Below are 15,171 nucleotides of genomic sequence, written 5' to 3' on the forward strand. Positions count from 1 at the left end.
AAGAGAAAAATTTAAATGGTTGGGAAAGGCCATGGGATGTAGAAATATTTTTTTCACATTTTATTTCCTTGTAAAAACAAGTAAATCAATAGGGATTTTCGTACGGATAAGTGCCCAGTGAACGGTTCGTTTAGATTTATATATTGTTCCGGTTGGGCGTTGTATTGGTTTTTCGGAAGTGTTTGACCTGTAAGAGAAAAATTTAAATGGTTGGGAAAGGCCATGGGATGTAGAAATATTTTTTTCACATTTTACTTCCTTGTAAAAACAGGTAAATCAATAGGGATTTTCGTACGGATAAGTACCCAGTGAACGGTTCGTTTAGCTTTATATATTGTTCCGGGTGGGCGTTGTATTGGTTTTTCGGAAGTGTTAGACCTGTAAGAGAAAAATTTAAATGGTTGGGATAGGCCATGGGATGTAGAAATATTTTTTTCACATTTTATTTCCTTGTAAAAACAGGTAACTCAATAGCGATTTTCGTACGCATAAGTACCCAGTGAACTGTTCGTTTAGCTTTATATATTGTTCTGGTTGGGCGTTGTATTGGTTTTTCCGAAGTGTTAGACCTGTAAGAGAAAAATTTAAATGGTTGGGAAAGGCCATGTGATGTAGAAATATTTTTTTCACATTTTATTTCCTTGTAAAAACAGGTAAATCAATACGGATTTTCGTACGGATAAGTGCCCAGTGAACTGTTCGTTTAGCTTTATATATTGTTCTGGGTGGCCCTTGTATTGGTTTTTCCGAAGTGTTAGACCTGTAAGAGAAAAATTTAAATGGTTGGGAAAGGCCATGGGATGTAGAAATATTTTTTTCACATTTTATTTCCTTGTAAAAACAGGTAAATCTATAGGTATTTTCGTACGGATAAGTGCCCAGTGAACGGTTCGTTTAGCTTTATATATTGTTCCGGGTGGGCGTTGTATTGGTTTTTCGGAAGTGTTAGACCTGTTAGAGAAAAATTTAAATGGTTGGGAAAGGCCATGGGATGTAGAAATATTTTTTTCACATTTTATTTCCTTGTAAAAACAAGTAAATCAATAGGGATTTTCGTACGGATAAGTGCCCAGTGAAAGGTTCGTTTAGATTTATATATTGTTCCGGGTGGGCGTTGTATTGGTTTTTCGGAAGTGTTAGACCTGTAAGAGAAAAATTTAAATGGTTGGGAAAGCCATGGGATGTAGAAATATTTTTTTCACATTTTATTTCCTTGTAAAAACAGGTAAATCTATAGGGATTTTCGTACGGATAAGTGCCCAGTGAACGGTTCGTTTAGCTTTATATATTGTTCCGGTTGAGCGTTGTATTGGTTTTTCGGAAGTGTTAGACCTCTAAGAGAAAAATTTAAATGGTTGGGAAAGGCCATGGGATGTAGAAATATTTTTTTCACATTTTACTTCCTTGTAAAAAAAGGTAAATCTATAGGGATTTTCGTACGGATAAGTACCCAGTGAACGGTTCGTTTAGCTTTATATAGTGTTCCGGTTGGGCGTTGTATTGGTTTTTCGGAAGTGTTAGACCTGTAAGAGAAAAATTTAAATGGTTGGGAAAGGCCATGGGATGTAGAAATTTTTTTTTCACATTTTATTTCCTTGTAAAAACAGGTAAATTAATAGGGATTTTCGTACGGATAAGTGCCCAGTGCACGGTTCGTTTAGCTTTATATATTGTTCCGGGTGGGCGTTGTATTCGTTCTTCAGAAGTGTTAGACCTGTAAGAGTAAAATTTAAATGGTTGGGAAAGGCCATGGGATGTAGAAATATTTTTTTCACATTTTATTTCCTTGTAAAAACAGGTAAATCAATAGCGATTTTTGTACGCATAAGTACCCAGTGAACGGTTCGTTTAGCTTTATATATTGTTCTGGGTGGCCGTTGTATTGGTTTTTTGGAAGTGTTAGACCTGTAAGAGAAAAATTTAAATGGTTGGGAAAGGCCATGGGATGTAGAAATATTTTTTTCACATTTTACTTCCTTGTAAAAAAAGGTAAATCAATAGGGATTTTCGTACGGATAAGTACCCAGTGAACGGTTCGTTTAGCTTTATATATTGTTCCGGGTGGGCGTTGTATTGGTTTTTCGGAAGTGTTAGACCTGTAAGAGAAAAATTTAAATGGTTGGGAAAGGCCATGGGATGTAGAAATATTTTTTTCACATTTTACTTCCTTGTAAAAAAAGGTAAATCAATAGGGATTTTCGTACGGATAAGTACCCAGTGAACGGTTCGTTTAGCTTTATATATTGTTCCGGGTGGGCGTTGTATTGGTTTTTCGGAAGTGTTAGACCTGTAAGAGAAAAATTTAAATGGTTGGGAAAGTCCATGGGATGTAGAAATATTTTTTTCACATTTTACTTCCTTGTAAATACAGGTAAATCAATAGGGATTTTCGTACGGATAAGTACCCAGTGAACGGTTCGTTTAGCTTTATATATTGTTCCGGGTGGACGTTGTATTGGTTTTTCGGAAGTGTTACACCTGTAAGAGAAAAATTTAAATGGTTGGGATAGGCCATGGGATGTAGAAATATTTTTTTCACATTTTATTTCCTTGTAAAAACAGGTAAATCAATAGCGATTTTCGTACGCATAAGTACCCAATGAACAGTTCATTTAGCTTTATATATTGTTCCGGTTTGCCGTTGTATTGGTTTTTCGGAAGTGTTAGACCTGTAAGAGAAAAATTTAAATGGTTGGGAAAGGCCATGGGATGTAGAAATATTTTTTCACATTTTATTTCCTTGTAAAAACAGGTATATCAATAGGGATTTTCGTACGGATAAGTACCCAGTGAACGGTTCGTTTAGCTTTATATATTGTTCCGGGTGGGTGTTGTATTGGTTTTTCGGAAGTGTTAGACCTGTAAGAGTAAAATTTAAATGGTTGGGAAAGGCCATGGGATGTAGAAATATTTTTTTCACATTTTACTTCCTTGTAAAAACAGGTAAATCAATAGGGATTTTCGTACGGATAAGTACCCAGTGAACGGTTCGTTTAGCTTTATATATTGTTCCGGGTGGGCGTTGTATTGGTTTTCCGGAAGTGTTAGACCTGTAAGAAAAAATTTAAATGGTTGGGATAGGCCATGGGATGTAGAAATATTTTTTTCACATTTGATTTCCTTGTAAAAACAGGTAAATAAATAACGATTTTCGTACGCATAAGTACCCAGTGAACAGTTCGTTTAGCTTTATATATTGTTCCGGTTGGGCGTTGTATTGGTTTTTCGGAAGTGTTAGACCTGTAAGAGAAAAATTTAAATGGTTGGGAAAGGCCATGGGATGTAGAAATATTTTTTTCACATTTTATTTCCTTGTAAAAACAGGTAAATCAATAAGGATTTTCGTACGGATAAGTGCCCAGTGAACTGTTCGTTTAGCTTTATATATTGTTCCGGTTGGGCGTTGTATTGGTTCTTCGGAAGTGTTAGACCTGTAAGAGAAAAATTTAAATGGTTGGGAAAGGCCATGGGATGTAGAAATATTTTTTTCACATTTTATTTCCTTGTAAAAACAAGTAAATCAATAGGGATTTTCGTACGGATAAGTGCCCAGTGAACGGTTCGTTTAGCTTTATATATTGTTCCGGTTGGGCGTTGTATTGGTTTTTCGGAAGTGTTAGACCTCTAAGAATAAAATTTAAATGGTTGGGAAAGGCCATGGGATGTAGAAATATTTTTTTCACATTTTATTTCCTTGTAAAAACAGGTAAATCAATAGCGATTTTTGTACGCATAAGTACCCAGTGAACGGTTCGTTTAGCTTTATATATTGTTCTGGGTGGCCGTTGTATTGGTTTTTCGGAAGTGTTAGACCTGTAAGAGAAAAATTTAAATGGTTGGGAAAGGCCATGGGATGTAGAAATATTTTTTCACATTTTACTTCCTTGTAAAAAAAGGTAAATCAATAGGGATTTTCGTATGGATAAGTACCCAGTGAACGGTTCGTTTAGCTTTATATATTGTTCCGGGTGGGCGTTGTATTGGTTTTTCAGAAGTGTTAGACCTGCAAGAGAAAAATTTAAATGGTTGGGAAAGGCCATGGGATGTAGAAATATTTTTTTCACATTTTATTTCCTTGTAAAAACAGGTAAATCTATAGGGATTTTCGTACGGATAAGTGCCCAGTGAACGGTTCGTTTACCTTTATATATTGTTCCGGTTGGGCGTTGTATTGGTTTTTCGGAAGTGTTAGACCTGTAAGAGTAAAATTTAAATGGTTGGGAAAGGCCATGGGATGTAGAAATATTTTTTTCACATTTTATTTCCTTGTAAAAACAGGTAAATCAATAGCGATTTTTGTACGCATAAGTACCCAGTGAACGGTTCGTTTAGCTTTATATATTGTTCTGGGTGGCCGTTGTATTGGTTTTTCGGAAGTGTTAGACCTGTAAGAGAAAAATTTAAACGGTTGGGATAGGCCATGGGATGTAGAAATATTTTTTTCACATTTTACTTCCTTGTAAAAAAAGGTAAATCAATAGGGATTTTCGTACGGATAAGTACCCAGTGAACGGTTCGTTTAGCTTTATATATTGTTCCGGGTGGGCGTTGTATTGGTTTTTAGGAAGTGTTAGACCTGTAAGAGAAAAATTTAAATGGTTGGGAAAGGCCATGGGATGTAGAAATATTTTTTTCACATTTTACTTCCTTGTAAAAACAGGTAAATCAATAGGGATTTTCGTACGGATAAGTACCCAGTGAACGGTTCGTTTAGCTTTATATATTGTTCCGGGTGGGCGTTGTATTGGTTTTTCGGAAGTGTTACACCTGTAAGAGAAAAATTTAAATGGTTGGGATAGGCCATGGGATGTAGAAATATTTTTTTCACATTTTATTTCCTTGTAAAAACAGGTAAATCAATAGCGATTTTCGTACGCATAAGTACCCAGTGAACAGTTCATTTAGCTTTATATATTGTTCCGGTTTGCCGTTGTATTGGTTTTTCGGAAGTGTTAGACCTGTAAGAGAAAAATTTAAATGGTTGGGAAAGGCCATGGGATGTAGAAATATTTTTTTCACATTTTATTTCCTTGTAAAAACAGGTAAATCAATAGGGATTTTCGTACGGATAAGTACCCAGTGAACGGTTCGTTTAGCTTTATATATTGTTCCGGGTGGGTGTTGTATTGGTTTTTCGGAAGTGTTAGACCTGTAAGAGTAAAATTTAAATGGTTGGGAAAGGCCATGGGATGTAGAAATATTTTTTTCACATTTTACTTCCTTGTAAAAACAGGTAAATCAATAGGGATTTTCGTACGGATAAGTACCCAGTGAACGGTTCGTTTAGCTTTATATATTGTTCCGGGTGGGCGTTGTATTGGTTTTCCGGAAGTGTTAGACCTGTAAGAAAAAATTTAAATGGTTGGGATAGGCCATGGGATGTAGAAATATTTTTTTCACATTTGATTTCCTTGTAAAAACAGGTAAATAAATAACGATTTTCGTACGCATAAGTACCCAGTGAACAGTTCGTTTAGCTTTATATATTGTTCCGGTTGGGCGTTGTATTGGTTTTTCGGAAGTGTTAGACCTGTAAGAGAAAAATTTAAATGGTTGGGAAAGGCCATGGGATGTAGAAATATTTTTTTCACATTTTATTTCCTTGTAAAAACAGGTAAATCAATAAGGATTTTCGTACGGATAAGTGCCCAGTGAACTGTTCGTTTAGCTTTATATATTGTTCCGGTTGGGCGTTGTATTGGTTCTTCGGAAGTGTTAGACCTGTAAGAGAAAAATTTAAATGGTTGGGAAAGGCCATGGGATGTAGAAATATTTTTTTCACATTTTATTTCCTTGTAAAAACAAGTAAATCAATAGGGATTTTCGTACGGATAAGTGCCCAGTGAACGGTTCGTTTAGCTTTATATATTGTTCCGGTTGGGCGTTGTATTGGTTTTTCGGAAGTGTTAGACCTCTAAGAATAAAATTTAAATGGTTGGGAAAGGCCATGGGATGTAGAAATATTTTTTTCACATTTTACTTCCTTGTAAAAAAAGGTAGATCAATAGGGATTTTCGTACGTATAAGTACCAAGTGAACGGTTCGTTTAGCTTTATATATTGTTCCGGGTGGGCGTTGTATTGGTTTTTCAGAAGTGTTAGACCTGTAAGAGAAAAATTTAAATGGTTGGGAAAGGCCATGGGATGTAGAAATATTTTTTTCACACTTTACTTCCTTGTAAAAAAAGGTAGATCAATAGGGATTTTCGTACGGATAAGTGCCCAGTGAACGGTTCGTTTACCTTTATATATTGTTCCGGTTGGGCGTTGTATTGGTTTTTCGGAAGTGTTAGACCTGTAAGAGAAAAATTTAAATGGTTGGGAAAGGCCATGGGATGTAGAAATATTTTTTTCACATTTTATTTCCTTGTAAAAACAGGTAAATCTATAGGGATTTTCGTACGGATAAGTGCCCAGTGAACGGTTCGTTTACCTTTATATATTGTTCCGGTTGGGCGTTGTATTGGTTTTTCGGAAGTGTTAGACCTGTAAGAGTAAAATTTAAATGGTTGGGAAAGGCCATGGGATGTAGAAATATTTTTTTCACATTTTATTTCCTTGTAAAAACAGGTAAATCAATAGCGATTTTTGTACGCATAAGTACCCAGTGAACGGTTCGTTTAGCTTTATATATTGTTCTGGGTGGCCGTTGTATTGGTTTTTCGGAAGTGTTAGACCTGTAAGAGAAAAATTTAAACGGTTGGGATAGGCCATGGGATGTAGAAATATTTTTTTCACATTTTACTTCCTTGTAAAAAAAGGTAAATCAATAGGGATTTTCGTACGGATAAGTACCCAGTGAACGGTTCGTTTAGCTTTATATATTGTTCCGGGTGGGCATTGTATTGGTTTTTAGGAAGTGTTAGACCTGTAAGAGAAAAATTTAAATGGTTGGGAAAGGCCATGGGATGTAGAAATATTTTTTTCACATTTTACTTCCTTGTAAAAACAGGTAAATCAATAGGGATTTTCGTACGGATAAGTACCCAGTGAACGGTTCGTTTAGCTTTATATATTGTTCCGGGTGGGCGTTGTATTGGTTTTTCGGAAGTGTTACACCTGTAAGAGAAAAATTTAAATGGTTGGGATAGGCCATGGGATGTAGAAATATTTTTTTCACATTTTATTTCCTTGTAAAAACAGGTAAATCAATAGCGATTTTCGTACGCATAAGTACCCAGTGAACAGTTCATTTAGCTTTATATATTGTTCCGGTTTGCCGTTGTATTGGTTTTTCGGAAGTGTTAGACCTGTAAGAGAAAAATTTAAATGGTTGGGAAAGGCCATGGGATGTAGAAATATTTTTTTCACATTTTATTTCCTTGTAAAAACAGGTAAATCAATAGGGATTTTCGTACGGATAAGTACCCAGTGAACGGTTCGTTTAGCTTCATATATTGTTCCGGGTGGGTGTTGTATTGGTTTTTCGGAAGTGTTAGACCTGTAAGAGTAAAATTTAAATGGTTGGGAAAGGCCATGGGATGTAGAAATATTTTTTTCACATTTTACTTCCTTGTAAAAACAGGTAAATCAATAGGGATTTTCGTACGGATAAGTACCCAGTGAACGGTTCGTTTAGCTTTATATATTGTTCCGGGTGGGCGTTGTATTGGTTTTCCGGAAGTGTTAGACCTGTAAGAAAAAATTTAAATGGTTGGGATAGGCCATGGGATGTAGAAATATTTTTGTCACATTTGATTTCCTTGTAAAAACAGGTAAATAAATAACGATTTTCGTACGCATAAGTACCCAGTGAACAGTTCGTTTAGCTTTATATATTGTTCTGGGTGGCCGTTGTATTGGTTTTTCGGAAGTGTTAGACCTGTAAGAGAAAAATTTAAACGGTTGGGATAGGCCATGGGATGTAGAAATATTTTTTTCACATTTTACTTCCTTGTAAAAAAAGGTAAATCAATAGGGATTTTCGTACGGATAAGTACCCAGTGAACGGTTCGTTTAGCTTTATATATTGTTCCGGGTGGGCATTGTATTGGTTTTTAGGAAGTGTTAGACCTGTAAGAGAAAAATTTAAATGGTTGGGAAAGGCCATGGGATGTAGAAATATTTTTTTCACATTTTACTTCCTTGTAAAAACAGGTAAATCAATAGGGATTTTCGTACGGATAAGTACCCAGTGAACGGTTCGTTTAGCTTTATATATTGTTCCGGGTGGGCGTTGTATTGGTTTTTCGGAAGTGTTACACCTGTAAGAGAAAAATTTAAATGGTTGGGATAGGCCATGGGATGTAGAAATATTTTTTTCACATTTTATTTCCTTGTAAAAACAGGTAAATCTATAGGGATTTTCGTACGGATAAGTGCCCAGTGAACGGTTCGTTTACCTTTATATATTGTTCCGGTTGGGCGTTGTATTGGTTTTTCGGAAGTGTTAGACCTGTAAGAGTAAAATTTAAATGGTTGGGAAAGGCCATGGGATGTAGAAATATTTTTTTCACATTTTATTTCCTTGTAAAAACAGGTAAATCAATAGCGATTTTTGTACGCATAAGTACCCAGTGAACGGTTCGTTTAGCTTTATATATTGTTCTGGGTGGCCGTTGTATTGGTTTTTCGGAAGTGTTAGACCTGTAAGAGAAAAATTTAAACGGTTGGGATAGGCCATGGGATGTAGAAATATTTTTTTCACATTTTACTTCCTTGTAAAAAAAGGTAAATCAATAGGGATTTTCGTACGGATAAGTACCCAGTGAACGGTTCGTTTAGCTTTATATATTGTTCCGGGTGGGCATTGTATTGGTTTTTAGGAAGTGTTAGACCTGTAAGAGAAAAATTTAAATGGTTGGGAAAGGCCATGGGATGTAGAAATATTTTTTTCACATTTTACTTCCTTGTAAAAACAGGTAAATCAATAGGGATTTTCGTACGGATAAGTACCCAGTGAACGGTTCGTTTAGCTTTATATATTGTTCCGGGTGGGCGTTGTATTGGTTTTTCGGAAGTGTTACACCTGTAAGAGAAAAATTTAAATGGTTGGGATAGGCCATGGGATGTAGAAATATTTTTTTCACATTTTATTTCCTTGTAAAAACAGGTAAATCAATAGCGATTTTCGTACGCATAAGTACCCAGTGAACAGTTCATTTAGCTTTATATATTGTTCCGGTTTGCCGTTGTATTGGTTTTTCGGAAGTGTTAGACCTGTAAGAGAAAAATTTAAATGGTTGGGAAAGGCCATGGGATGTAGAAATATTTTTTTCACATTTTATTTCCTTGTAAAAACAGGTAAATCAATAGGGATTTTCGTACGGATAAGTACCCAGTGAACGGTTCGTTTAGCTTCATATATTGTTCCGGGTGGGTGTTGTATTGGTTTTTCGGAAGTGTTAGACCTGTAAGAGTAAAATTTAAATGGTTGGGAAAGGCCATGGGATGTAGAAATATTTTTTTCACATTTTACTTCCTTGTAAAAACAGGTAAATCAATAGGGATTTTCGTACGGATAAGTACCCAGTGAACGGTTCGTTTAGCTTTATATATTGTTCCGGGTGGGCGTTGTATTGGTTTTCCGGAAGTGTTAGACCTGTAAGAAAAAATTTAAATGGTTGGGATAGGCCATGGGATGTAGAAATATTTTTTTCACATTTGATTTCCTTGTAAAAACAGGTAAATAAATAACGATTTTCGTACGCATAAGTACCCAGTGAACAGTTCGTTTAGCTTTATATATTGTTCTGGGTGGCCGTTGTATTGGTTTTTCGGAAGTGTTAGACCTGTAAGAGAAAAATTTAAACGGTTGGGATAGGCCATGGGATGTAGAAATATTTTTTTCACATTTTACTTCCTTGTAAAAAAAGGTAAATCAATAGGGATTTTCGTACGGATAAGTACCCAGTGAACGGTTCGTTTAGCTTTATATATTGTTCCGGGTGGGCATTGTATTGGTTTTTAGGAAGTGTTAGACCTGTAAGAGAAAAATTTAAATGGTTGGGAAAGGCCATGGGATGTAGAAATATTTTTTTCACATTTTACTTCCTTGTAAAAACAGGTAAATCAATAGGGATTTTCGTACGGATAAGTACCCAGTGAACGGTTCGTTTAGCTTTATATATTGTTCCGGGTGGGCGTTGTATTGGTTTTTCGGAAGTGTTACACCTGTAAGAGAAAAATTTAAATGGTTGGGATAGGCCATGGGATGTAGAAATATTTTTTTCACATTTTATTTCCTTGTAAAAACAGGTAAATCAATAGCGATTTTCGTACGCATAAGTACCCAGTGAACAGTTCATTTAGCTTTATATATTGTTCCGGTTTGCCGTTGTATTGGTTTTTCGGAAGTGTTAGACCTGTAAGAGAAAAATTTAAATGGTTGGGAAAGGCCATGGGATGTAGAAATATTTTTTTCACATTTTATTTCCTTGTAAAAACAGGTAAATCAATAGGGATTTTCGTACGGATAAGTACCCAGTGAACGGTTCGTTTAGCTTTATATATTGTTCCGGGTGGGTGTTGTATTGGTTTTTCGGAAGTGTTAGACCTGTAAGAGTAAAATTTAAATGGTTGGGAAAGGCCATGGGATGTAGAAATATTTTTTTCACATTTTACTTCCTTGTAAAAACAGGTAAATCAATAGGGATTTTCGTACGGATAAGTACCCAGTGAACGGTTCGTTTAGCTTTATATATTGTTCCGGGTGGGCGTTGTATTGGTTTTCCGGAAGTGTTAGACCTGTAAGAAAAAATTTAAATGGTTGGGATAGGCCATGGGATGTAGAAATATTTTTTTCACATTTGATTTCCTTGTAAAAACAGGTAAATAAATAACGATTTTCGTACGCATAAGTACCCAGTGAACAGTTCGTTTAGCTTTATATATTGTTCCGGTTGGGCGTTGTATTGGTTTTTCGGAAGTGTTAGACCTGTAAGAGAAAAATTTAAATGGTTGGGAAAGGCCATGGGATGTAGAAATATTTTTTTCACATTTTATTTCCTTGTAAAAACAGGTAAATCAATAAGGATTTTCGTACGGATAAGTGCCCAGTGAACTGTTCGTTTAGCTTTATATATTGTTCCGGTTGGGCGTTGTATTGGTTCTTCGGAAGTGTTAGACCTGTAAGAGAAAAATTTAAATGGTTGGGAAAGGCCATGGGATGTAGAAATATTTTTTTCACATTTTATTTCCTTGTAAAAACAAGTAAATCAATAGGGATTTTCGTACGGATAAGTGCCCAGTGAACGGTTCGTTTAGCTTTATATATTGTTCCGGTTGGGCGTTGTATTGGTTTTTCGGAAGTGTTAGACCTCTAAGAATAAAATTTAAATGGTTGGGAAAGGCCATGGGATGTAGAAATATTTTTTTCACATTTTATTTCCTTGTAAAAACAGGTAAATCAATAGCGATTTTTGTACGCATAAGTACCCAGTGAACGGTTCGTTTAGCTTTATATATTGTTCTAGGTGGCCGTTGTATTGGTTTTTCGGAAGTGTTAGACCTGTAAGAGAAAAATTTAAATGGTTGGGAAAGGCCATGGGATGTAGAAATATTTTTTCACATTTTACTTCCTTGTAAAAAAAGGTAAATCAATAGGGATTTTCGTATGGATAAGTACCCAGTGAACGGTTCGTTTAGCTTTATATATTGTTCCGGGTGGGCGTTGTATTGGTTTTTCAGAAGTGTTAGACCTGCAAGAGAAAAATTTAAATGGTTGGGAAAGGCCATGGGATGTAGAAATATTTTTTTCACATTTTATTTCCTTGTAAAAACAGGTAAATCTATAGGGATTTTCGTACGGATAAGTGCCCAGTGAACGGTTCGTTTACCTTTATATATTGTTCCGGTTGGGCGTTGTATTGGTTTTTCGGAAGTGTTAGACCTGTAAGAGTAAAATTTAAATGGTTGGGAAAGGCCATGGGATGTAGAAATATTTTTTTCACATTTTATTTCCTTGTAAAAACAGGTAAATCAATAGCGATTTTTGTACGCATAAGTACCCAGTGAACGGTTCGTTTAGCTTTATATATTGTTCTGGGTGGCCGTTGTATTGGTTTTTCGGAAGTGTTAGAACTGTAAGAGAAAAATTTAAACGGTTGGGATAGGCCATGGGATGTAGAAATATTTTTTTCACATTTTACTTCCTTGTAAAAAAAGGTAAATCAATAGGGATTTTCGTACGGATAAGTACCCAGTGAACGGTTCGTTTAGCTTTATATATTGTTCCGGGTGGGCGTTGTATTGGTTTTTCGGAAGTGTTAGACCTGTAAGAGAAAAATTTAAATGGTTGGGAAAGGCCATGGGATGTAGAAATATTTTTTTCACATTTTACTTCCTTGTAAAAACAGGTAAATCAATAGGGATTTTCGTACGGATAAGTACCCAGTGAACGGTTCGTTTAGCTTTATATATTGTTCCGGGTGGGCGTTGTATTGGTTTTTCGGAAGTGTTACACCTGTAAGAGAAAAATTTAAATGGTTGGGATAGGCCATGGGATGTAGAAATATTTTTTTCACATTTTATTTCCTTGTAAAAACAGGTAAATCAATAGCGATTTTCGTACGCATAAGTACCCAGTGAACAGTTCATTTAGCTTTATATATTGTTCCGGTTTGCCGTTGTATTGGTTTTTCGGAAGTGTTAGACCTGTAAGAGAAAAATTTAAATGGTTGGGAAAGGCCATGGGATGTAGAAATATTTTTTTCACATTTTATTTCCTTGTAAAAACAGGTAAATCAATAGGGATTTTCGTACGGATAAGTACCCAGTGAACGGTTCGTTTAGCTTTATATATTGTTCCGGGTGGGTGTTGTATTGGTTTTTCGGAAGTGTTAGACCTGTAAGAGTAAAATTTAAATGGTTGGGAAAGGCCATGGGATGTAGAAATATTTTTTTCACATTTGATTTCCTTGTAAAAACAGGTAAATAAATAACGATTTTCGTACGCATAAGTACCCAGTGAACAGTTCGTTTAGCTTTATATATTGTTCCGGTTGGGCGTTGTATTGGTTTTTCGGAAGTGTTAGACCTGTAAGAGAAAAATTTAAATGGTTGGGAAAGGCCATGGGATGTAGAAATATTTTTTTCACATTTTATTTCCTTGTAAAAACAAGTAAATCAATAGGGATTTTCGTACGGATAAGTGCCCAGTGAACGGTTCGTTTAGCTTTATATATTGTTCCGGTTGGGCGTTGTATTGGTTTTTCGGAAGTGTTAGACCTCTAAGAATAAAATTTAAATGGTTGGGAAAGGCCATGGGATGTAGAAATATTTTTTTCACATTTTATTTCCTTGTAAAAACAGGTAAATCAATAGCGATTTTTGTACGCATAAGTACCCAGTGAACGGTTCGTTTAGCTTTATATATTGTTCTGGGTGGCCGTTGTATTGGTTTTTCGGAAGTGTTAGACCTGTAAGAGAAAAATTTAAATGGTTGGGAAAGGCCATGGGATGTAGAAATATTTTTTCACATTTTACTTCCTTGTAAAAAAAGGTAAATCAATAGGGATTTTCGTATGGATAAGTACCCAGTGAACGGTTCGTTTAGCTTTATATATTGTTCCGGGTGGGCGTTGTATTGGTTTTTCAGAAGTGTTAGACCTGCAAGAGAAAAATTTAAATGGTTGGGAAAGGCCATGGGATGTAGAAATATTTTTTTCACATTTTATTTCCTTGTAAAAACAGGTAAATCTATAGGGATTTTCGTACGGATAAGTGCCCAGTGAACGGTTCGTTTACCTTTATATATTGTTCCGGTTGGGCGTTGTATTGGTTTTTCGGAAGTGTTAGACCTGTAAGAGTAAAATTTAAATGGTTGGGAAAGGCCATGGGATGTAGAAATAGTTTTTTCACATTTTATTTCCTTGTAAAAACAGGTAAATCAATAGCGATTTTTGTACGCATAAGTACCCAGTGAACGGTTCGTTTAGCTTTATATATTGTTCTGGGTGGCCGTTGTATTGGTTTTTCGGAAGTGTTAGACCTGTAAGAGAAAAATTTAAACGGTTGGGATAGGCCATGGGATGTAGAAATATTTTTTTCACATTTTACTTCCTTGTAAAAAAAGGTAAATCAATAGGGATTTTCGTACGGATAAGTACCCAGTGAACGGTTCGTTTAGCTTTATATATTGTTCCGGGTGGGCGTTGTATTGGTTTTTCGGAAGTGTTAGACCTGTAAGAGAAAAATTTAAATGGTTGGGAAAGGCCATGGGATGTAGAAATATTTTTTTCACATTTTATTTCCTTGTAAAAACAGGTAAATCTATAGGGATTTTCGTACGGATAAGTGCCCAGTGAACGGTTCGTTTAGCTTTATATATTGTTCCGGTTGGGCGTTGTATTGGTTTTTCAGAAGTGTTAGACCTGTAAGAGAAAAATTTAAATGGTTGGGAAAGGCCATGGGATGTAGAAATATTTTTTTCACATTTTATTTCCTTGTAAAAAAAGGTAAATCAATAGCGATTTTTGTACGCATAAGTACCCAGTGAACGGTTCGTTTAGCTTTATATATTGTTCTGGGTGGCCGTTGTATTGGTTTTTCGGAAGTGTTAGACCTGTAAGAGAAAAATTTAAATGGTTGGGAAAGGCCATGGGATGTAGAAATATTTTTTCACATTTTACTTCCTTGTAAAAAAAGGTAAATCAATAGGGATTTTCGTACGGATAAGTACCCAGTGAACGGTTCGTTTAGCTTTATATATTGTTCCGGGTGGGCGTTGTATTGGTTTTTCAGAAGTGTTAGACCTTTAAGAGAAAAATTTAAATGGTTGGGAAAGGCCATGGGATGTAGAAATATTTTTTTCACATTTTATTTCCTTGTAAAAACAGGTAAATCTATAGGGATTTTCGTACGGATAAGTGCCCAGTGAACGGTTCGTTTACCTTTATATATTGTTCCGGTTGGGCGTTGTATTGGTTTTTCGGAAGTGTTAGACCTGTAAGAGTAAAATTTAATTGGTTGGGAAAGGCCATGGGATGTAGAAATATTTTTTTCACATTTTATTTCCTTGTAAAAACAGGTAAATCAATAGCGATTTTTGTACGCATAAGTACCCAGTGAACGGTTCGTTTAGCTTTATATATTGTTCTGGGTGGCCGTTGTATTGGTTTTTCGGAAGTGTTAGACCTGTAAGAGAAAAATTTAAATGGTTGGGAAAGGCCATGGGATGTAGAAATATTTTTTTCACATTTTACTTCCTTGTAAAAAAAGGTAAATCAATAGG

Source organism: Paroedura picta, chromosome 7 (genome assembly GCF_049243985.1).
Source record: "Paroedura picta isolate Pp20150507F chromosome 7, Ppicta_v3.0, whole genome shotgun sequence".
NCBI lineage: Eukaryota > Metazoa > Chordata > Lepidosauria > Squamata > Gekkonidae > Paroedura > Paroedura picta.